Source organism: Myodes glareolus, chromosome 20 (assembly GCF_982192425.1).
Source record: "Myodes glareolus chromosome 20, mMyoGla1.1, whole genome shotgun sequence".
Lineage (NCBI taxonomy): Eukaryota > Metazoa > Chordata > Mammalia > Rodentia > Cricetidae > Myodes > Myodes glareolus.
The window spans coordinates 21441503-21464805 of record NC_142045.1 but is presented as its reverse complement, the minus strand read 5'-3'; the positions used below and the strand labels follow the sequence as shown (position 1 = coordinate 21464805).

The following is a 23303-nucleotide window of genomic DNA, read 5'->3' as shown; positions in this document are numbered from 1 at the left end:
GTGCAGCCATGTTGGGTTGCTGCACTGTAGAGAAGTTTCCTCAGCAGCCATGACAGCCGTTCCATGTCTAAAGCGTTCTACACAGATCCCAAGCCCTTACTCTGCTTTCCCAGCGGATCTGAAGGCCCCTGTGTTCCAGCTCGTGAGCGATGTGGGGAGAAAGTCTCAGGACGACATTGAGCTAATGCTTTACATAACAGCTCAGTTTCAACTGTCAGTACATGATATGTGAAATCATAGTCCCTGTGTAGTCATTAATACATAATGCTTCAGTCACTGCCTCAAAAATCAATTTTTATTGCCTCACCGAGGGGGCGGGGGAACAACCACCAATCCCATGGCTCCCCCAGGCCCTGTGCTGTGAATCTCCCATTGCCTCGCGGCCGTCACTTGGGCTCAGCTCCCTGACATGACAGAGTGCAATAGCTTCAAAGAAAAGCAAGGGTGTTGGTTTTTCAGGCACCGTCTCCTGTGTCTGAACAAATGTGCTCTGTCAGCCCCTGGGATGCTCGCTGGCTGACGGATGGCCCCGGCCAAGGAGACCTGGGTAATGCTGCTGCGAACTGCCTCCCTGCATCCCAGAGACATTTGTGTCAGGAATGCCATAGCACTTCTGGGACTCACTGCAGCGGAGGAATGCACCTTCCATGTGTTTGCATGAGTGGTTCGGGTCCCACCCTCCTCCACACCCAGTAAACCCAAAACTGCTGCTTTTGTACGACTTCCCCAGTTTCTCAAATGTGCTATCACACTATTTAAATTAGGATTTTTTTCCCCTTCATAAAAGTTAGCAAAGGCCCGTGGTTTGGAGGTAAACACCAACATTTCTAGTCTCATCGGCAGAGAGGTCCTGAGCAAGAACTGCCTGAGCCAAAAGTTTTTGGTTTGAAGGGCATGGCAAAGTTCCTCAAATGAGTCAAATAGTGCAGGAAAAGTTTTTCTGAGATGGTAAATATGACTCAAAACACAGCACCAGAGTTGACTTAAAGTGCGTATCTTTCCCGTCGGCTTCTTCATTCTCATTTTTCTTCCCTGCGGTTTTCCTGGTGTTCTCCAGATTACCCTCCCAAACAAGGTATTCTTATTTCAAATTGAGTGAGACCTTAACCTGTTCCCTTTACCGCTGCCCCCATCCCGCCCTCCAAATTTACAGCATTTGACAAGAGGCACTGTGGCAGCCTGCTGGGGTGAAATGTTTTCCCAGAAGGTGTAAGTTGCTACTTTACATTTTATTAAAAGTGTGATGAGATTAGATGTAAGGGGAAATATTATGGGACCTTTACCAGGCAAAGTCTCGGTTTCTTCCTCTTCCGCTCCTTCAAGGGCTGCTTGTGTTAGCAGATCTCCACCAGGGGGGCAGGTCTGTCCCTCTGGGACGTTGGCAAGGTCTGCAGGTATGGCTAGAGTCTCGGGAGGAGAAGGTGCTACTGACATACAGTGGGGAGAGGTGAAGCGTGCTGTCAAACATCTTACAAGGCACAGAACAGCCAAGAACTACTGAGACCAGAAGTCAGGGTGCCAAGGCTGAGAAACACTGGCCGCACAATGTCCACACAGCATCCAAGAAATCCACAGCATTGCCGTTCATGTCTGCACGCAGGTGGGGGCATTGCCACCTTTTCCCAATTTGCTTAAACTTCATACAGCTGTGTTGATTACCCTAGCTGGGTATTCAATACTTAATGGGGGATTGATGGCCTTTAGTAATGGCTCTGTATTCCAGAAGTGCAGGTCCAGCAGGGGAGAGACACACATGTGGACCAACTTCATGTTGTAGGTAGAGGCCAGTTGGGGCAGGAGAGAGAGAGCTCTCAAGACATGTGGCCGGGAGAGATGAACTCCAGCGGTCAGGAGGACAGGCAGGCACTCAGTGCTGTGGCACACGAGACTCCAGAAAATGGGCCAGGTGCCTGCAGGAGCCTGGGGAAAGGCAGGAATGAGGTAGAGATGCTGGCCAGTGGGGAGAGCCTTGGGCTGTCCTGGGTGCTCAGCCACAGCTGGGCGATGCAGTCTGATGGAGGCTGAGGCCAGCCTTCTTCCTTTTACCATATTTGCTTTTGAGAAATAGTGGCCCACATATGTCTATTTAACTTTATTTGCTCTGTCTGGAAACATTAACATTCAGTAGCAAATCTTACCAATTTTATTCAGTACTTAATAGAAAAGAGAGTTTTCACCTAAAATCAAATTATAAAAGTCTTCCCAACCCCAGAACTGTGGTCCTGTATCTGGTTCGGTCATTAGTAATTTTGTTGCTTCATTTTTTTTTAATTTTTTAATTACTCTAACCAGGTGGTGGTGGTGCACACTCTTAATCCCAACACTCACAGGAGGCAGAGACAGGTGGATCTCTGAGTTCAAGGCCAGCCTGGTCTACAGGGAGAGAGTTCCTGGTGATTCAGGGAAATACAGAGAAACCCTGTCTCAGAAAACGAAACCAAAATTCTTTATTCACATTAATAGGAAGAGGAGGAAAGCGAGAGAGAATGTGTGTGTGTGTGTGTGTGTGTGTGTGTGCATATGTGAGCACGTTCACGCATGCACAGACTTGCATATGCCATGTGTATGTGCCGTGTGTATGGAGAGATCAGAGGACAACTTTCTGGGTCTCTTCTCTCCTCTGTGGGTTGGGATATTGAACTTGAGTTGTCAGGCTTGGTGGTAAACACTGAGCCATCTCAGTGACTCCCATTAATAGTTTTGTGAGCAAAGTGTATTTTTTATAACAACTAATTTTTAGTGCATATAGTTAGACGTATCTCAAATTCATAGAGTCTAGAGATGAAGAGACCTCAAGAAACCTCAGGTTCAGCTTCTCTAATCTTTCCAGATAGGCTTTGGCCTCATGATGCACATGGTGATGCACCATGCACACATTTAAGACAGAGCATCAACTACATTAAATGGCAGGACTTGGTTTTACTCTCACGCATTTGCTGAGGGGTAGGGGTTTCCATATTTGGGAATGACAGAGCGACTATTGCCCGAGAGGCTCTGCCCAGATTTTATTGCTCAGATACTGAGGGGACAGACGGGGTGGGTACATGATTTATGACTAAAAAGCAGTAGGTACAGCTGAGGGATCCAAGCTGGCAAGATCTGGGAGCAGATGTGCAGAGTGGACCTGAGTCCTCTCTGAGAAACTCACATTCCCTGGAGGGACCACTGTCTGGGGACTCTATGGCAACTCATGCTTTAAGCAGAGCAGACCCTTCCATTGGGTTGGAGCAGGCAGTGCATGCCCTCAGGGATCCTGGCTGACATTCCAGATTGGCCTAAATCTGGGCTCTCTGGTGACCTCCTCCTTCTCGTCCAGCTCAGAATCTCTGCCTTGATTATAGCTGGAACCTTCTTCCTATCAAAAATAAACTCTTTTGATGTGGGATTCCCCTCTGTATGCTGTGAATACCGTGTGGTTATTTCGGGACTGAGCAGACGGCAATAAACAAGCGGCCTTTCTACAACAAGTTGGTGCCAGAGCAGCCAGAACGAGCAAGCGGCCTTTATACAACAAATTGGTGCGCCAATGTGGTCAACTAAATCCACTTAAAACCTGACAGAGCTTAAAAAGGAATTCTACACACACACACACACACACGCATGCACACACACACACACACGCACACACACACACACGCACACACACACACACACACACACACACACAGAGAGTTTAACACAGCTTCTTGCTGTTGAGTGGCAGCATGTTACAGCTCCTTTAAAAGAGGTCTTCCTGATTCAGCAGTAGCAGAAAAACAAAAAGCCACACGGTTTTGAAACAGCGGCTTTCTGGGTCTTGCTGCCAGTATGAACTCTGGATCTTTCAGAAAGCTGAGCTTTTAAATGGGGTTTGTGGGCATTGTGCTCCAAGTTACTTGGTGGCAGTACAGGCCAACTGGTTACCAGAGCTGAGTGGTGAAGACTGCTCCCACTCAACAGTCTCAGAGGCCGTGAACAGACGTCTGCCATGTTGGACTGGGCAGAGCTGGATCTTGGTCTATTGATGTATATTTCTGCTCCTGATTAAGGTATATGATTGTGCAGTTCATTTTAAAATGTAATGTATAATTAAGAAATATAGGTTAATAGATAGTCATCTATAATAGTCAAGCTTCTAGTCATGTTAGGTTTCCTAGATATATAGAGATATATTTCAGTTAGATAGATATTCTTCAAATCTTTCAGAGACCTTCAGAATATGGCATTTAAAATATTTTAATAACTTAGGACTTTTCATGATATGAGACTCATCTGCTCCTGCCAGCACCAATTTACTTCAAGAGGATGATGGGCATCAAAGAGGCTCCTTATGGAGATGGATAGTCATTTGGGCAAGAAACTGCTCTTGCCTGGACTGCTTGATGAACTGGACTTGCAGGACCCACAGAGAAATGACGGCTGAACTTGCCTAAAGGTGAGACGGTCCTTTGGGGTTCCTGCTTCATGAAAGAATCTGCCAGACATTATGCATGATACAGAAGAAAGTGACTGACAAACTGCTAATATAGGCAGAACTGTCTTTGAAATTTTCTGCTTCATGGAAAAGTCTGCTGGATACTATGAGCCAATAGGCTGAAGATGGGTGCCTGCAACATTACAAAAGAACTTTGGGTGACTGTCCATGCAACAAAATGTCTCGGTCAATTCTAGAGTTTTGGAAGTTGCTTACAAAGTACTTCCTGTTTACTTAGGTAATATTATATCCTTCTGGAGTCTTTGATGGAGTTGGACAATATATGGTTATAGTTACAATTTTCCTTAGTTATAATAAAAAGTAAAGTAGATATAAATATTGTACCTGTAATTCTTGATACCTGGTTTTGTATGTAATCTTGCTATGTTAAAGTTAAAACCTTCCTTTTTATTTAAACAGAAAAGGGGAGGTGATGTGAGATCCCCCTCTGTATGCTGTGAATACCATTGGTTAATAAAGAAATTGTCTTAGGCCTGTGCAAGACAGAACTTAGGTAGGTGAGGAAAACTAAACTGAATGCTGGGAGAAAAAATGTGGAGTCAACAAGAAGCCTTGGAGCCGCTGCCAGAGACAGACATGCAAAAGCTTTGCTGGTAACCCACAGCCTCATGGTGATACACAGATTAATGAAGATGGGTTAATCTAGGATATAAGAGTTAGCCAGAAATATGCTAACGCTACTGGCCAAACACTATTGCAAATAATACAGTTTCTGTGTGGTTATTTCGGGGCTGAGCAGCCAGCAACAAGCAAGCAGCCTTTCTACAATCCCTCTTTCATGCCCACACCCTTGTGTGCCTATCATTTGACCCACTCTGTCACCAAGAACACTCAGGACACAGCCTGACTTTCTTCCTTGGGACCACCCTGACTTATAACAGCAGTGAGCATGGGCCCGCCTTCATACACACCCACCTGGTGTGTGTGTGGCTCAGGTTTCATTTCACTGGATTCTGAGATGGAGAAAGCAGAATCTGGAGATCCCAAGGCCTTGGCTGTCCCGTTTCCCAAAGCAAGCCCGCGCCCTGGCATCATGAAGTGACTCTGGCAGCCCTTTACCTGCAACAAATGAATGGAAAAGACAGCCGTGCAAAATGCCAGCTCATTTTTGTGGGTTACCATAAATGCTTTACAAGATCCTTTACAGCCGCCAGCAACCGTTTGCTCATGCATACTCAGGCTAGGGACGGGCCCTGTCTGCTCAGAAGAAAGGCAGCTTCCTATAAGGCAAGTTTCAGCAGAATAGTTGGCAAGGGGAAACAAGCTGAAGGATCACGCTTGAGTGTGGCTTCTGGGGATTGCTCGTGAGATTCTTGGAAATGACCCTACAGAGGGGCATGGCAGTGGCTGGCAGCTTCCTCCTTCCACTCTAAAGCCCAGGCCTCTCTGAAGATTTTCAGGCTCCTGGTCATGGACTTCAGGAAGGAAGTTTATTGTGGGCTTACACTTGAGGCAAATACACAACTCTCAGTGTATGGCTTTGCTAAAATAAGGAGACATTTGTGCATTCTTTTAAATTAGCTGCCAATGCATCCCCTTAACTTAAGCCCATTATATACCCCCCAAACTCCCAGCCCATTATATACACCCCAAACTCCCAGCCCATTATATATCCCCAAACTTCCTCACCCATTATATACCCCCACACTCCCTAGCCAACAGAGGTCACATTTGGCTGTCCATCCGTCACTGCCCACTGTAGGGCATGAGTTTTTCACTGTGAGGAGTCCATAACCGACAGGGAGCTGGTAGTCTCAGTGTCTGAGAAAAGAGCAAAGATCATACTGGGTCTAGGAAAAGATCGAACTTTCAAATTCCTTATCATTTTGACACATTGTTAAGTCAGTCATCAAAGGAGGTTCCAACTGTCCTAAGACAGAGACCATTTGCCCCGATAACTGTTGGCGGCTGATTTAAAGAACAACAAACCTTGCTGAGCCCTCAAAACTGAGTCTTTCTGAGCTTCTTCTAGGGTGTGCTCTCCCTCTCAATAGGAAAACTAATACAGGACCCAGGCTTTTGTTGTTTGCTTTCCCAGAAAAGACACTGTTTTATTAGAACATAGTAATGTTACAGATGCTTAGATAGATGTGTCGCTATTGCTCCGTGTTCCTATTAATGCCGCCTCCCTTTCATGCAGCAGTTGGCGTAGAGATTTGAGTCCCTGAATGTGAAACCATCCATAGCTCCCCAGGTTGCTGTGGGTGGGAACTGTGATTCCCACTGGTATTCATGAGGAAACGGAAGCTGAGAGAAGTTCAGACACTCCGTGGGGGCCCGTGACGGACAAGACAGACCCTAACATCCAGCTGGCGCCTCTGCACTCGGGGTGCTCCTTCCGTTTGATAAACCTCTACTTGAGTTTCTCCTGCCAGTACCATGGTGTCAATGATTCTCTCTAGCCCACACTAGTTCCTGTGTCAGTTCATGTCGTTAAATAGGCGAATTTATAAATGACCTTTAAGTTAGACCTTAGCACTCCCTTAACCCAGGGCTCAGGGGCTCTAGAGTGGGTTGAAGTAGGGGGGTCATGAATAACATGCTTGCCACATTTGTAGAGAGGTGGAGGTTGGCATGTGGCGTGTGCTAAAGGAAGGGCTACAGCTTCCTCCACACAGTGTCTGGCCTTGCCAGCTGGGGAAGATCCCTGTAGATCCCACTCCAGTCCTTGATCTCTTCTGTTACCGAGTCAAAATTGAAGCAGCATTCCTAAACCTGCAAACTACTTCTAAAACAGCTGTCTCTCCAGGCTGTAGAATCAGTCATCCCCAGCTAACACTAAAGTCCTTTATCACTGATGCCTTGTTACCCTGATCACAGCTTGACTTCCTCCCGGACGGGCCTCTTGCAACCTTCCCAACCCCCGCTCTACCCGATAACCCTCTGATTCTCCTCAGTCCTTTCTTAGAAGGCCCTGTACTTCCTGTAGGGAGCATTGCAAAACCATTCTTAATGAGAGAGAAGTCTGTGAGCCAATAAATTGCCTCATGTGAACCATTGCATACCAAGAACATGTGAAGTCAGTTGCTTCCCAGGAAGTTAGATTAAGAAAAAAGAAAAGGTGTTTCTTTTGTGAAGAAACCTTTGTGGGTTGTGCAAGACGGCCTCGAACAGCAAGGCCTTCTTAGCAGATATTACAAAGAGCGTGGGGCCTTCAGGCTCACCTGCCACATTTCCTTCATGCTCGCTCATGGGAAACAACAGAGAATCTGTTGGCATAGAGATGTGAAGGGAACACATTGGAGGTGTGGAGTCAGGTGACCTGGATTGATACCCAGCTTTATACCCGCCCTTTCATGACTGGCACAAATCATATTACCTCTCCCTGACCTAGGAAGCTTATCTCTTAGAGAAAGCATCCTCCAGAAGGGAAGATGTAGTAGCCTTTGAGAACCTATCAAGTCACCAGGTCCCATTCTTGGTATGGAGCCTTTTGTTCATCCTCACCTTGGAACATCTACATCCGTGTCCAAGGACTTTTGAAGGGATTTGGCCTGATCAGAACCAAACCTGGGTCAGACAGATGTTGTGGAATAATCTTTTTGTACACTGTGAAGATCTGTCACTCAGATGGGTTTTAATAAAAAGCTGAACAGCCAATAGCTAGGCAGGATTTTCAGGAGAGAGGACACTGGGAAGAAGAAGGATGGAGACACAGAGAGTCACCAGTCAGACATGGAACAAGTTGGATACACAAAATGATATAGAGGTAAAAGCCACATGGTAGAGCGTAGAGTAATAAAAATGTGGGTTAATTTAAAGTATAAGAGTTGGTTAGAAACAAGTCAAAGCTGTTGGCTGAGCTTTCATAATTAATAAGAAGTCTCCATATGGTTATTTGGAAGCTGACTGGTGGGACAGGAAAAATCTGCCTACAATCAAACTCTAATCAAGCATCTTCAAAAGTCAGGGTTTCTCAAAATACCAACAGAACAGCGCCCCCAGAAGAGAAACGGGGGAGTCACAACTGGGCAGCATGAAGCAATGGCAGTTTCCCATGTCTGAGTCCTGGAGACCAGAGATCCAGTTTCTCCGTTTCAGTGAGGCAGAGGGCCCTGAGAGCAGGATCTGCTCCAGGCTTCTGAACCGAATTCCGTTGGTTTGTCTAGAACCTTCATACCCTTTGGCTTACAGAAGCATTAGGCTAGCCTGTGCCTCTGGCCTGCCCACATGTTCTCCCTGTGTCCGTGTCTACCCCTAATTCCCATTTGTATAAAGACACCAGTCACATTAGATTAGCCTCCCCCCCTCATCCCACAAATCAGTTATCTAAGCCCAATTGTCTCTGCAAGGGCCCCCGTCCCCACATAAGCTCATGCTGTGAAGTGTGGGGAGGGGGGTGACACTCAGCAATTTCAGGAGGACATGATTCAGTCCAGAACACGACCCGGCTAAGGATCTGAGGGAATTATTTATAGCATTTGGTGTGAGTATGACGATTTCCGTGCTATTTTTAAGATTCATGCAATCCAAACATCGCTCTAATTTCAAAACATTTCTCCAAAGCCTGTGAGTAAAGAGTCCAGACAGCTACTCCACACTGATTCTCAAGGCTCCGACCACAAACGCCGAGTCCTGACCCTCATCTTCTCATGCCTTTGAGCATGTCTGTTCCCTCCAGGTACAAAGCAGCGAGCCTAGAAGGCTCCCGGAGCAGCGCGTTATAACCTAAGCAAGTGTGGGGAGTGTTGCCTTGAGGCTGAACAGAGAGCCCTGGGGATTAAAGTCAGAGAGAAAAATCTAGGTGTCTATGGCTGGAGAAGCAGACCAGGCCCTCTCTCTCCCCGCTTCTTCCCCTCCCACACGCCACCTCTCACGTCTTCTCTTTCTCTTCTAAAAGAACTCAACACCACACAAGCACAGTTCATCTTGTTTTCCCCACACAGTGGCTTCTGAAGGACAAGGTTTTGACGTGTAGGTCGCATGGTGTTTGGGGACAAAGAAGATGGTCCTGGTCGTAGGAGGCTTCCTAACACACTGATCAGATTCATATTTTTCTATTACAGCAAATGCGCCCCAAGCAATAGAACTTACCAGCAGCACTAACTATGGTCGCGCTGTTCTTTTATTTCCTACGAAATCACACTTTCGAAAGCGACAAAGGGCTCTCTGACAAAGACCCAGCAACGGGAGAAGGAACAACTCAAGCGGTAAAAAGGACACTCAGCATGGTTAGCTCATTGTCGCTTGAATCGTGACACAAAAGCAGGGCGAGCCAAGGCATTTGCTCATCCTGAATATCAGCTGCTGGCCCAGCAGAGAAATCCTCGGAGATGACCCAAAGGATGGGCGGGAGTCACAAATGACACCGGGTACCTTAGTCACACAGTGGAAACCCACTCATTAGCTGCCAATGTGGGTTCATAACACACCTTCTTTTCATCTCTATTAGGAGAACTCCCAGTTTTCCAAAGGCGGTTGCTCTCCGCAGAGGAATCTGTCAGCTGCAGCTGCGACCAAAGAAAATTCGCTCTAAAGAAGGGGTGGCCCCCGGAGGACTCCAGGCCCGTGGTCACCGTTCAGGGGCAGTGAGGAGCTCAGCTCTGCCATGGAGAAACCAGTGGAGTTAGCAGGCTAGAAGCTATACTAAGTAAGAAGGACACAGGAGAGGTATCCACAGAGAGAGGGGCCAGGGAGCTCAAAAGTCAATGGTCTGGTCAGTCAGGGAGACACTCCCACCTCAGGGGACATGCGATTTCATCAGGGGTTTCAAAGTCTGGATAGACTATCTCCAGAGACTACACCACTCCCTCTGTCCTGATTCTACCTCTGCCTGGGCATGACAGACCCTTGTCTTCCTGAGAATGGAAGGTGCCGGCTAGGGAGGGGACAAGGGCGTTCTGTCTCCTGACGCTGGCATTCTATGGAAGCAGCAACAGAAATGATTTCTGAAGACCAGCAAGCCTCCAGGAATCAGAATCTCCAGCTCCCTCTCCCCACCCCCAGCCAGACCCAGCCCAGGCCGCAGGGTCATCCCCGTGGCAGCTGAGATAGGCAGAAAAGGTCAGACACTAGCCAGAACCTGGAGCCTGCTGGCCCGGGGGCCCTGTGTGGACTCTGAACGACATTCCAGGTCACCTCCCTGAGCCCAGTGAGAGCTCTGGGGAGAATCAATACTGTCACATCTGGTTTGCAGCCAGGTGTTGTGTGAGTTCAGTTCACGTGATTATTGTTCCCAAATGTTTAGGACTCCTCAGGGAAGGGGGGGGGGGTGATATCTAGGTCCTAGGTCAAGAGAGTGGATGGTGGAGTCCCAAATATTGTCCTTAGCACACAGGAGTCACCGGGCTGGTGGCAGTCTTGTCCACTCCCTATCCCCGTCACTACCACCACCACCCTACCACCCCTCATGGTTCATCCAGTTCCCGGTAGAGTTTTCAGAAAGTCACAGGGTTCCTGAATCAAGATGAGGACAAGACCTCGAGAGAAGGGGACAGCCCAGGGGCAACAGCCTAAAAATGACCCCTGAAGCAAAATTAAAGCAGAGCGCTCAGATACCATATAATTTAAGAACAATTAGAGGTGGTTTCTCCCCAAACTGGCTAGAGCAGAGTACGTTAAACCATATTGAGTACACTAAAAAAGCAAAAATGCCTTTAACCCCAGGACTTGGGCAGATCTCTGAGTTCAAGGCCAGCCTGGTCTAAAAGGTGCATTCCAGCACAGCTAGGGCTACACAAAGAAACTCTGTCTCGGAAACCAAGCAAACCAAACAAAAAATAAAACACAAGAGCCAGGGAGATGGCTCAGTGGGGAGGGGTGCTTGCTGCCACCTGAGTTCAGTTCCTAGAGCCCAGTGGGGGAAGAAGAAAACCGACTGCCTCAAGTAGTCCTCTAACCTCCACACACAAACCAAGAGTCTAAAAAAGAAAGCCTAGAGAAGCAAGCCCTCTGGTTCTGAGCGCCACCCTCTTCACTCCACGTCTGTGGCTTTCAACTGTATTCCTGGATGCCGCCACTCCGTCCCCACCTCGACCTCGGAGACCTTTGGCTAGAGCGGGTCTCAGCTGCCGCGGGTGGGGGCTGCTACTGGAATTTAGAAGGTCGAGATAAGGAGTGCGGTAAGGAGGCAGAGCGGACTCCAAATGTCGGAGGGCTGCTGTTAAGAGCAAGCCTTCTCCTCTCCCAGGCCCAGCGGGAGCTAAGCTATAGGAAAGTGACCAGAACAGAGCAAAAGTGGCTTGAAAATCTGCATGAAGGACCTCCAAACTTAGCTATCAGTCAGGAATGGTCGGCAGTCCATGTCTGTCGTCCCAGCATGGCGGAGACAGAAGCGGGGGTGTCAAGGGTCCAAGACAATGCTGGGCTTACATAGTTAAGTTTGAGGCCAGTCTGAAGTCATTATTATTAAGAATATAATATAATAATAATAATTAATAATAATAAATCAGCCCTAGTGATTCCCTTTGACTGGTCCGGAGTCACTAGGTATCTAGCCCCTCGGTGCCAATTTCCAGTACCCAAAGGTGTTAAGTAGAACCTAGTCCCCTGAGCTGACCATCTGAGATGGGCAGCGATGACCAGGCAGAGCCGGAAAGGTTGATACAGACGCATAAATAAAATAAGAAAAAAATGAAGCCACACCCTGTGCATGCCAGGAGTCGAGCGTTGTGAGGAACGGGGGAGGGGGGATAAAGTTATCCCAGGGGAGCAGGTGGCAATAAAGGAATGCAGAGACAGGCTGGGAGAGCAGCCCGCCACCCGCACCTCCATTATCCACTCACCCCCACTAAGATATGCAGCTCACGCTTCTAGGCATAGGAGAGATAAGGACGGCACATTCCCTACTCTCCCAGCACAGGCAGCCAGGCCCGGGTGATGAAATTTATACACAAAGAAATGGAATACACGATGCTTCTCGGAGACGTACAGCAGGTGCGGGTCACGATGTTTAGAAAAAGAGAGCTTGTCTACAAGCAACAGAGCCACACGAAGGTTGGTTGGGCTTTAGCCAGCCCAGGGCCCTGCTGGGGTCTGAGCTTGCCCCAGAGCCCAGGGCAGGGTAACCAGAGGGGTCAAGCCATCCTGCTGACAAGACTCTGTGGGTGGGTAGGAGGGGGGACTGGGGCAGGCAGGGAGTCCTGGCTCGTCCTTCCTGGCTTGTCTCCTGCTACTCAGCAGAACTCTCTGTGCTTCGTTTTCTTTTTCCTGCCTGGTCCCAGGCAGCGAAAGCCTCCCCACCCTTGTTCAGAACCTCACACTTCCTGAAGCCGCAAGGACTTGAGCGACGAGAGGAGCAGCCATCAATGTGGTCCCAGAAGGACACAGCAGACCTAACTCACACACAAACTTTTGCTTTCTCCCCTCATGTGCCTCTGGCTTCTTCCAGTAGTGGCAGTTCTGAGAGCTGCTCAGGTGAAAAGCTCATGGCTCTGAAGACGTGCTAATAATTCAGTGGCCTTGCTCTTTGCCAGAGCTGCTGCTAACAAGCATTTGGGCTGACTGCCCCTGTGAGCTTTCTCCTCTGACAAGGAAGCAACGGAAAGGTCAGCAGCCGGACACAGAAAGAGGAGAAGGGTCCTGAATAAACACAGACAGTTTAATCAACCATGAAGAAACCCAAGGGTTGACTGGAAGTGCTTTGTCAGGGGCAGAAGGGAGGCCTCTGCCCTCTGAGAAAGGCGAGGAAGGTTGGAGGTCACTTACTGACCCCAGAGGCTGTCGTGGGGCAAGTGTTAGTGGGAAAACTTAAAAACATAAAAAGACCAGAAGGCTTAGAGGGAGGAAGGGAAGGAGAAGGAGGGAGTGAAGGAGAGGGAGGGGAAAGGGGAAGCCAGTATTTGGGTATTTTCCAGAGGACTGGGCAAGCAAATGTTCCCTGGAAAGAAGACAAAAATATCTTAGCTCAATAAGAAAGGAAGAGGCACCCCGTGTGAGGACTGGGAGAGTTGGTTGCCCCTCGGGCTTCCGTCCCCTGTGCCTGTCATCTCTGATTCCAGTTTCCTTGCTGTGTCTGAAATATTGGTTTCTTTGAATTACTTCAGTGTCCTTTACTTACATCTAAAAAAATCAAGGTCAAACTCTGTTGATATGTGGAAGGGAATTTAGATGAAGGGGGTGAGCCCTCTCTCTGGCCTGTAATTACTTTCTTTGTAAACCTGAATACCCAGTCAGACGAAGGCCTCCTCCACACATCTTGTCGCGGTTAGAAAACACCTTTAAACAAAGGAACCAGAAACCCCAGCCACACTGGTGTCCACATATGTCCAGGCCTGTTTAGTTTTATTTTTTTAAATTGAAAGCCAAATGACTTTAGATGAGTCAATCTATGATATAATTTAAAAACTGCATATTTTTAGATAATTCCTAAGAGCATTCTGCAAGCCATTAAAGGGCTTGATGTCAGCCTCTGTGTTTATAGACTATTTCTGTCAGAATGGGGTAGGGGATATGAAACCCTTGTTTTAGTGGTAGTCCGCTCCTTCCCCAGTTTCCCAGTTGACGTGTGTGTAATTTGCTTACTTTTTCTCCACACAACTGAAGATGCAATTCATTAAAAGTCACAAAACTTACTGTTTTGACAGATATTTCTAGTAATGTTAGCAGGCATGGAATAAAGACTTCTCCGCCAACATCAGCAAGCAGGAGGGCCTCTCTCAGATCCTCCGGTTTCCTAGGAGGGACTCAATTCTCCAGTGATCTCTGTTTCCCTGATCTGGCCTGGCAAGATACGTTTCTTCCTTTAGGCTCAGCGCAGTTTGTGTTAGAGCTAAGGCTGTGAGCCCAATAATTTACGAGGGGATAATAGCAACAGGAAGGGTTGTGTTGTTTTTCCTTGACCCTTGAGGATTAAGAATAAAAATTAAGCCAATTAAGGGGCCCGATTGCCTAGGATGTCTTAGGAGGAAATGACTTCCTAAGGCATGTGGGAATTATTAAAAAATAATTTTCCCTTGGAATTATGTGTTGCTACACAGAGGCCTATAAAACGGGGTCTCGGAAGGGAAAACGGCAACTTGTATGGAAAACGCATTCTGTTTTTCCAGAATAGATGGGTAAGAAGCAGGCCAAATGCAGCTTCCCGGTTGCGGTTGCCTTGTCAAATGAGAAGTCTCTGAATGCAGATACATCAGGCTTGCTCAGAATAATGAAGGACGCAGGAGGCGTGGATCCCCAAGCTACACGTGGTAAGAAAACAAAAACAAAACAAAACAAAAAACAAAACAAAAAAAAAAAACAAGGATCTGACTTTCCTCTTTGTTTTTCTTCCTTTTTTCTGTTGTTCAACGTTCACCCCAAACTGTACGGTTGGGTTATCATATCTGTGTCGTGTCTGATGTCACAGGCAAACCATGCAATATCGCTGAGGCTGTGCCTGGCTGGCCGGAAGAGAGGCCGAGCCTTGCCTTGTGCAGAGCACAGCCGGCCTAGTGTGTTGATGAGAGGCTGGTTGTGTTGGTGAGGGACTGGCCTCCTGCCTGGGGTGTTCTCCAGCCTCTGTCTGCCCCCTAGCGGAAAGCCTGGGGAATGCGCGAGAGTTCACCGAGGAGGCACTCGCTCACTGAAACCTGAACTAGGGCTTCCTGCGACCTGGCCAGGGGCAGCCCTTGTTTCCCAGCATGGCCTCCCCTTTTCTCAGAGGATCAGGATGCTCACCCTCTGAGTATTCCGCAGCCTCCCTAAGATGAATACCTCTATTTTAGTGTGTTTTTCTGAGGCCTTCCGTCGGCCTCTGACAGCCCTGATCCCCACATCGCAGCAATCAGCAACAGACACCTTTCCCAGGAAATGCAAATTATCCTCGAGTCCCCCAAACTAAAGAAGCCACACAGTGCTATGCTACTGAACACGTTGCCCCCACAAAAGCCCCTGTATGACCCAGAATGGTTCTCTGTACTCTCTGTCACTTCCTCACAAGACCCCGCTAGTTGCCAGACTTGGCTCCAGAGACACAAAGATACTTGGCCAAGGCTCTTTCCTTAGGGATGCCTGTAGCCCAGAGACAGAACAGTCTATCCTTGATTGCCACGAGCCTCGGTCCACGACCGTACAAACCCACTCTGTGCTTCGGAAGCAAAGACCGCGGGGACGGAGCTAGGGGATCGGTTCCAAATTCTAGTCACAACAAAGCTAAGCCAGCGAGTGCTTTGTTCAAATGATTCAGGTAAGATAATGAGGCCGGCACAGGCCGTCCTGACACCACACACCTCTCGAATGCCCCGGCTGTGTTAGGAACCGCTGATGTCACCGGGAATTTTTTTCATCCCGTACCAAGCTGCAGGGCTGTGTCAGCCTTACAGATGTGGCCGAGGGGAGGCCAGTTTTGCTGTGTGCTCCCTTAGATGACAAATTGTGCGCGCCTCCTGCTTGGAGGGGGGTGGGCACTTGGCTCCTGTCAGCCCTCTGCTCGGCTTGGCTCATTTCAAAGCCTCAATTTTGTTGCTGTTATGTTGTTATTTTCTTCTTGAAGTCCCATTTTCTCCATTGCTGATTCCCAGACATGGAAGCCCTAGAGAAGGAAGGAAGGGTGAGTATCTCAAATGACTCCTCAATTCTCTGGGTCCAGTGCACAGACCCGCACTTTAGAACCTGAGGGAAATGGTATTGATTGTATTGGTGTCGGAAACGCTGGGGGAAAAAAAACAGATTAAGGTTCTTCTAGACACCTGGCTCTTGGCAGAAATGAGTGCAGAGAGTGTAGAGTCAGTGTTGGCTTGATAGCTAGATCTCTAATGCCAAAGGAAGCAGAGGCTGGCAGAGAGCCCCAGGAGAAGGCCTGCTTCCTGGACGTGAGGTGTCTTGTTCATCTCTCACTGACAAGCAAATTGAGGGAATGGTCATGATTCCTGGTCCTCTCGGGCCCCCTACGAGAAATAGGATTGGGAACTGAGACCAATTGGCCAACCCCATACTTTTAAATCTAAGATATTTTAACTGATAAGAAAAACATTTTTGCCTGATACAAAACTCCTGAGAGAGATAGCAATCAAGAGGGGCATAAGGGGGGTGAGGGATCAGCTGATGATTGCTCCCTCAGAGGCCAACTAAAAAGTCTTCCAGACTTGGAGGGAATTAAATCCCCCATACCGGGTGCCTTACCACGTCACCTGGGGTGGTAACAGTAATGGCGGTCACCATGTGCCTCTCCCTCCAGAGAAGGGTCGTGTTGTGGGCAAGAACAGGTGCTGTGTGGGATAAAGGCTACCAGGGTCGTGCAGACAGCAGCATTATAAAAGCATGGTGTATCCAGGGGGCTGGAAAGGTATCTGTCCCCACTTAGCCCTTCCTCTTCTTCAGAGAAAAGTTGACCTAGTCTTCATACGTGGAAGGTTGGTGCGCTTGGTGGGGAGGTGGAGGCAGCAAGCAGAGATGAAGATGACTCTGGAGTTCGCTTAAAACACTTGGTTTTCCCTAAGGCTGTTGTAGCCTTGGTCAATAGGCATTCATTATAACTGTAAATACGGTTCATTCTTCACATTTAAAATTAACCTTTGCTTAAAGAAACCCCACCAATATTTTAGGACAATGATCTTCAAATTAGCTTGTGTCTTAGTTACTTTCCTGTTGGTGTGATGAAACACCATGACCAAAACGCCTTGTAAAAGAAAACATTTTTGTTTGGGGCTTACAGAGGGTTAGAGGGGCTGGAGAGATGGCTCAGTGGTTAAGAGCATTGCCTGCTCTTCCAAAGGTCCTGAGTTCAATTCCCGGCTACCACATGGTGGCTCACAACCATTCTGTAATTGTGGTCTGGTGCCCTCTTCTGCCACACAGACCGAATATTGTATACATAATAAATAAAAAAGAAACATTTTTTAAAAAAAAAAAAACAGAGGGTTAGAGTCCATGAGCACCAAGATGGGGAACATGGCAGCAGGCAGGCGGCAGGCAGGCAGCAGGCAGCAGGCAGACAGGCAGGCAGCAGGCAGGCATGCTGTTGGTGCAGGAGCTGAGAGCTCACACTCTGATGCCTAAGGAGGAGGCGAACCTAGAACAGACCTAGTGACCCACCTCCTCCATCAGTCAAGGCGGCACCTCCTAATTCTTCCCAAACAGGTCTACCAACTGGGGATTATAGATTCAAACTATGATCCCATGGGGCCATTCTCATTCAAACCACCACAGCCTTCCATGTCCCAGCTTTGGGTCCTGTCTTGGTTAAGTCTACTTTCTACTGCTGTGGTTAAAAAAAAAAGTAACAATAAAATAAGCAACTATGGGAAGAAAGGATTGATTTGGCTTCCACTTCCATGTCTCCATCCATCTCTGAGGGGAGTCAGGGCAGGAACTTGGAGTCAGGAACTGAAGTTGATGCCTTCGAGGAAGGCTGCTTACCTGCTTGCTCCTCCTGGCTTGCTTAGTCTGCTTACTTATAAACCCCAGAATCGCCTGCTTAGAGGAGGCACTAACAGTGAGCTGGGCCCTTCTACGTCAATCATCAATCAAGACAATGCTCTCAAGACTTGCCTACAGATAGAGGCATTTTCTCAACTGATGTACCTCTTCCCAAAAATCTAACCAGGACGGCCGTATTAAATGTCTACTGATTCTGCATTTTCATTTCTCCTCTGTGTCCTCAATAGCACATGTGATTTATTTAGTCAACAACTATTAATCAAATGTCTGCTCTTTATCAGGTCCTGCTACTAGATATGGAGGAATACGATCTCATCCAAGACACCTGTGGCTCCTGCCTTTATGCAACTTACACAATGGAAAATATGACCTACACAAATTAACATAACATTGCAGTGTGGGAATGTGTGCCCTGTGTATGGAGGAAGATAGATTGATTTAATAGGGAAAGCCAGGAAAATCTTGGGGGAATGAGTGACATGAAATCTGGAGGAACAATAGGATTAACTACCTACCCCCCAAAGGTCAGGTTCATCTTCTGGAGTGGGACAAGACCTGTGTCCTCAAGGCCATGAAAGACAACAAATGTAACCAGAAGTAGGCAGCCCAGTTGGTAAGAAGATGCACCAGGCTGGACACAGGATGAGCCAGGCTGGGTGCTTAACTAGACAGCCAGTAAGATACAATGTGTGCTTCAGGAAGACTGCACTGTGGCAGGAGCCTGGAAAGGGTGTAAAGCCCATTTGAAAGCTGGTTTGCTATGGGGAGTGTGCACTAGGAAAAGAACCTCTGTTGGTGCTAGAGCAGGCAGATGTGCAATGCAGTTCATACCTGTGTCTTCCATCAATGGCCTTCTCTTTGTGCTGTGGGACAATGGACTTGTGCCCTTGTCACTTGTATTGGTTTAATAAAAACACTGATTGGCCAGTAGCCAGGCAGGAAATATAGGCAGGGCGACCAGAATAGGAGAATCCTGGGAAGAGAAAGACTCAGTCTGCAGTCATCACCCAGACACAGAGGAAACAAGATGAGAATGCCTCACTGATAAAAGGTACCAAGCCATGTGGCTAATATAGACAAAGATTATGGGTTCATTTAAGATGTAAGAGTTAGCTAAAAATATGCCTAAGCTATTGACCAAACAGTGTTGTAATGAATATAGTTTCTGTGTTAGTACTTGGGTCTGGACAGCTGGGAAATGAATGAATACTCTCCGTTTATGTCTTTGTGTCCTCAATCACCATCTGAGATATAAACACAGCCTTCCTCCCTTCTTTCAGGTTGTTCCTAAAGAGGTCCATTGAGCTTGCTCCGATGGATGCCTTCATATTTTCTTTCAAGCTCTGTCTAAACATGAAGAGCAGGAGTGTTTGTGATGCCTGGACTATTTCAACTCCAAGGTTATAAACTGAATGATGTCAAGTCAGATTATAGAACCGCCAATCTTCAGATGTTAACTGATGGGCCAGCATCAGATTGACTGAGATTTACAGCCCTCCAGACTACCCCAGGAGTTGAAAGTTCACAATGATGAATTACCCAGTAAAGCAAAGGAGACTTCTTTTTGAAGACCAAATGCTTCAAGCACACTGTATGAGTGCGGAATTAGTTGCCAGAAGCCCCCTTCTATCTAGCATCCTTGTTTTGGAAGACTAGTCGTCAATCCATTCCAGGAATGGTGTTCTAACATGGCACCAGGGCTTGGGGGCCAATGTGGTCTTCTGCCTTCTAGGAACTGCACACTGTCAGAACCAACGTGGTTGATGTGGTTTGTCATGTGCTCACCATGGTGCTGTGTTCTTTAATGTCTCACATTGTGAGATAAGTCAGTGTGCTTTCTTTATAAAAGTACCCACACCCAGGCACTTTGTGACAGTAACGCAAAGTGGACCAAGGCACCTAACAATAAAAACAGAAGAGCGTGATATACTTAGCATAGACAGAGGCCAAGTACCATGAAGACCCCAATCAGGGCAGAAGCAGTGACCGGTTCTGAGTGGGAGGTTCTCCACAGGGCACAGGTGTCAAGCCAAAATCTGCTCTCTGGAGAAGAGAAAGCTGATAATATCAGGCAGAAGAAAAACTCTAAAGACATCCAAGCTAAAGGCATGGCCAAAGGACTCATGGGAGCAATGGAGAGGCTGTAGCTGAATGTGAGATTAACATTCTGGTAGACTCAGTAGAGGGCTACAATGACCTGCCTGGGGGCTACACTGTATTGATTGCCTATTGCTGCAAATTACCCCCAAACTGGGCAACTTAAGACCATTATCTCGTGATTTCTGTGTCCCTGAAATCCAGATGTCGATCAGGGATCATCTGGCTCAGGCTGAGGTGCCAACCAGTGCAAAAGTCAAGCATGCTGGAAGCATGGAACTGAGTGAGAATCACGTTCCAGGCCAACCACATGTTCTGGTATTAAACACCAGTTCCTTATCATGGGGATCTAGCCATAGGCCAGCTCACATCATCCAGTGGGGCCAGACCATTCCCGAGGACGCTGCACAGGGTAAATCCCAGCAACAGATGGTCGCTGAGCGCTGTTTTAGAGGTTGTCCAGTGCACATACCAAGAGCCATTTGAGGTCTCATTTCATCCTAGTCTGTATAAATAATAAAGAGAAATGTATGGTGTCTCTGTGTATTAGGTAGTTTTTATCGATGGGTACACTCTGGTCCCTGCGAGTCCTCAGGAAGAGCGTGCTTCATCTCATATCTCCTGCTAAGGATTATATACAGTCCATTTGGCACTCACACTACGCTATTACGAGACAGATTCAGCCCAAAGCTGCCTGTGGGGGTAGAAATGGATGGGAAGGTGGGATGTCAGATAAAGAAGTAAGCACCATCCCGAACTGAAGCAAGGGAGGGGGAAGGTCTTACGCAGACTGCAGTCAGAAGTGAGTCTGAGCGGAATCTGGTTGACAGCTCACACACGATGCCAACTTGCCACAGCTTGGCAGCGCCCATGGTTTTCCCACATGCAACTGAAAATAGCTAGCATTCATCCTGAGGGAGGGCTCCTAAAATAGGCAGCTACTGGGAGCCTCACCTCGCTGCTCATTCAAGCTGGAAGCAGTCTGCAATTATTTTGCTGAAATTAGATACAAATTAAGTTGCCACTTCCGGAACGTCCTCCTTTACTCTAGCACCAAAAAGAAGAAGAAGAAGAAAAAACACTAACCACATATAGTTTAAATCCTGCTTCTTAAAAATAAAAATGAACTCTGATAGAAGGCCATGACAGATTATTGAAATTCATCTTCTGTAAGACTTGATCCCATCACCTACAAGGTGATTTCTAGACCCGGATGTAGTTGCTATGGATGCAGAATGGCAGGAAATGAAAAGGCTTGAGGCTAGGAATGGCTAACACCCATTTGAGATGTGCTGTGCATCCAGCGTAGAAATGGAGCCTTTTGCAGAACCAGCCCCTGGGTGTGTGTGTGGATAGCCCTGCCCTCACCTTGTTTTACTATGGCCTGTAAGTATTCTTGGGGCTTGCATCCATTTGAACAGCCCTACATTTGATAAAGCTAAGCACACATAATCATGGTAATTCAGGGGTCTTCTCTCAGATGTCTAGAAACAATTGACACGCAGAGGATTCAGAGCCTGGGGTCTGTGCCGAGGAGGAGCCCCTGGTTTGTTCTCTCACCCTAATCAAACAGTTTTTCACTTGCTGCTTGGAAAAGCACGTAGCCCTCTAAGAGCTGAGCTGCACTGGACCCGATGAGGCTGCGGTTCTGTGACTAGAGATGACTTCGGATGACTTACCATGGCAGTCAGTTCCTGTCGCCTTGGCAGAAGGCAAGGATTGCTTTCTTCTCATCACTGGAGGATTAGTCATGAATGAGACATATTGCATGCTTCCAGGACCTGCTTCTCATTCACCCGCCATGCCCCCACCCCATCCTTATACTGATCTAGGAAGTGATCTATGTCTGAGAAACGACATAGTAAATCAAGATTTTTCAGGGTGACCCTCTTTCTGGTGAAGTTTGGGGGCTGGTGGCATTTGAATGTACACATCCCCGTAATCCTTAAATTAGGAAAAAAAGAAATTAAATGATCACCTAAGCAAGCCTTATGGATGATGACTCTTTTGGACCTTGTTTAACTTTTAAAAACTTATTTTGTTTCGCTTTTTCCAGATTTTTAAGCATTTGGAAAAAAAGTGAAATTAGTTAAACCAACTCAAAGTAAGCTGGGTGACGTGAAATGAACTGATATCAGCAGTTAACCTTAAAGGTTAGGCTCACAAGCAAAAATATAAAAATACAAGAATTGAGGTCACAACAGGACACCCTTGACAATAAAGGGTGTCACTAGGAAGGCTCCTCCGAGCTTCAGACTGTGTCTCCTGGCCTCCCTTTCCTTAATTATTTCCTACAGCTCCCTGCAGCTCCCAAAGCCTACAGAGGCCAGGAAAAGTGAACCGACCCACGATGTGAGCTTCATAATAGAAGGGAAAACCCAGGGTACCAATTTGCACAAATTCAGAACATTGATACCTCATTTATTCTCACCATTTAGGAAACTTTACAATTAGCATCTTTTTTTCTTTCCTAGCTCAACGACTCAGAGGCTGCAGTTCTGCCCAGGGCCTCTGCAAGCGGACAGGCAATCAGCTGACAGGATGCGTGAGGAAATGGCCATTCTCCCTTTTCTTGTTACCTGGCCTGTTTCAGGCACTGCAAAAAATAGCTTCCCGGATTCTCACATTCACCCCGCCCAGTAATGAAGGCTCAGCCACTTTGCAGGCACCCTTCAGGGCCTTAGCATCAGGTTATCAGGACTCTACGCCTCCATTAGCCGCCCCCGGCCTGGATAAAAGTCCTTGGTGACCTTAAAAGTATCCATTTTAATCAACAGGATCATTTTTGAGAGGAAACTCTTCTGAGCTTTCTGAGACAGCAGGGCTTTGGCTCTGGTTCCCTTCCCAGCACAGACCTTGGGGCCTGGAGAGCATTTCCCTCTGTGGTGGGTGATGGGGAGACAGAACAGGCCTCTCCTGTGCTGCCCTGCACGTCCAGTGGTCCAGAGCCCAGCTGTGCGGAGGAAGGGAACTTGCTCTCCAGCACCTCCAGCACGGGAGCAGCTTTCCCAGAGGACAGACAGAGGCTCTGGTCTTGCTAACTTGTGCTGGGCGCCTCCCTCAAGAGCCTCAGGGTTCTTGGCAGAATGAACCTTATCCCTGCTGGGAGCGATGACTCTCTCAGGCCACGCTGGAGGCCAGATGGCAGGCCACAGGGTGACCCACTGGAGCCTTCGTGCTGAGAGGGCGGCATCCAGGACAGCAGAGGGAGGGCTCCAGGGCCAGCTGGGTCGCTAGGGGCGCCCCACAGAGACAGAGCTTACTCAATACTGCCGACCCTTGGGTTTCTGGACAGTAATTTGGGGTCATTGCCGGTGTTAAAGGCAGAGCCTCCCTCTTACATACGAAGGACGCTAAACTCCAAAGCTATGGTTTTGGATTCTGCAAACTGGAACCAGATCCAGATCTTAACGGCACAGCTGCGACAGATTCCGGC

The 23303-nt window shown here is 47.7% G+C and overlaps 2 long non-coding RNA genes across 2 annotated transcripts; one reads left to right on the top strand and one right to left on the bottom strand.

The window, feature by feature from the left end:
* Positions 1-281: 281 nt before the first annotated feature.
* On the bottom strand, positions 282-10107 carry LOC125393931 (uncharacterized). Its single transcript, XR_007230013.3, has 3 exons — positions 9847-10107; positions 5390-5533; positions 282-1920 (listed from the first exon to the last, which is right to left on the bottom strand). It is a non-coding gene; the product is annotated as an uncharacterized LOC125393931 (long non-coding RNA).
* Positions 10108-12158: 2051 nt separating this feature from the next.
* On the top strand, positions 12159-20403 carry LOC146890081 (uncharacterized). The gene is made up of 3 exons (XR_014999263.2): positions 12159-12409; positions 14461-14601; positions 19051-20403. It is a non-coding gene; the product is annotated as an uncharacterized LOC146890081 (long non-coding RNA).
* The last annotated feature ends 2900 nt before the right edge of the window (positions 20404-23303 follow it).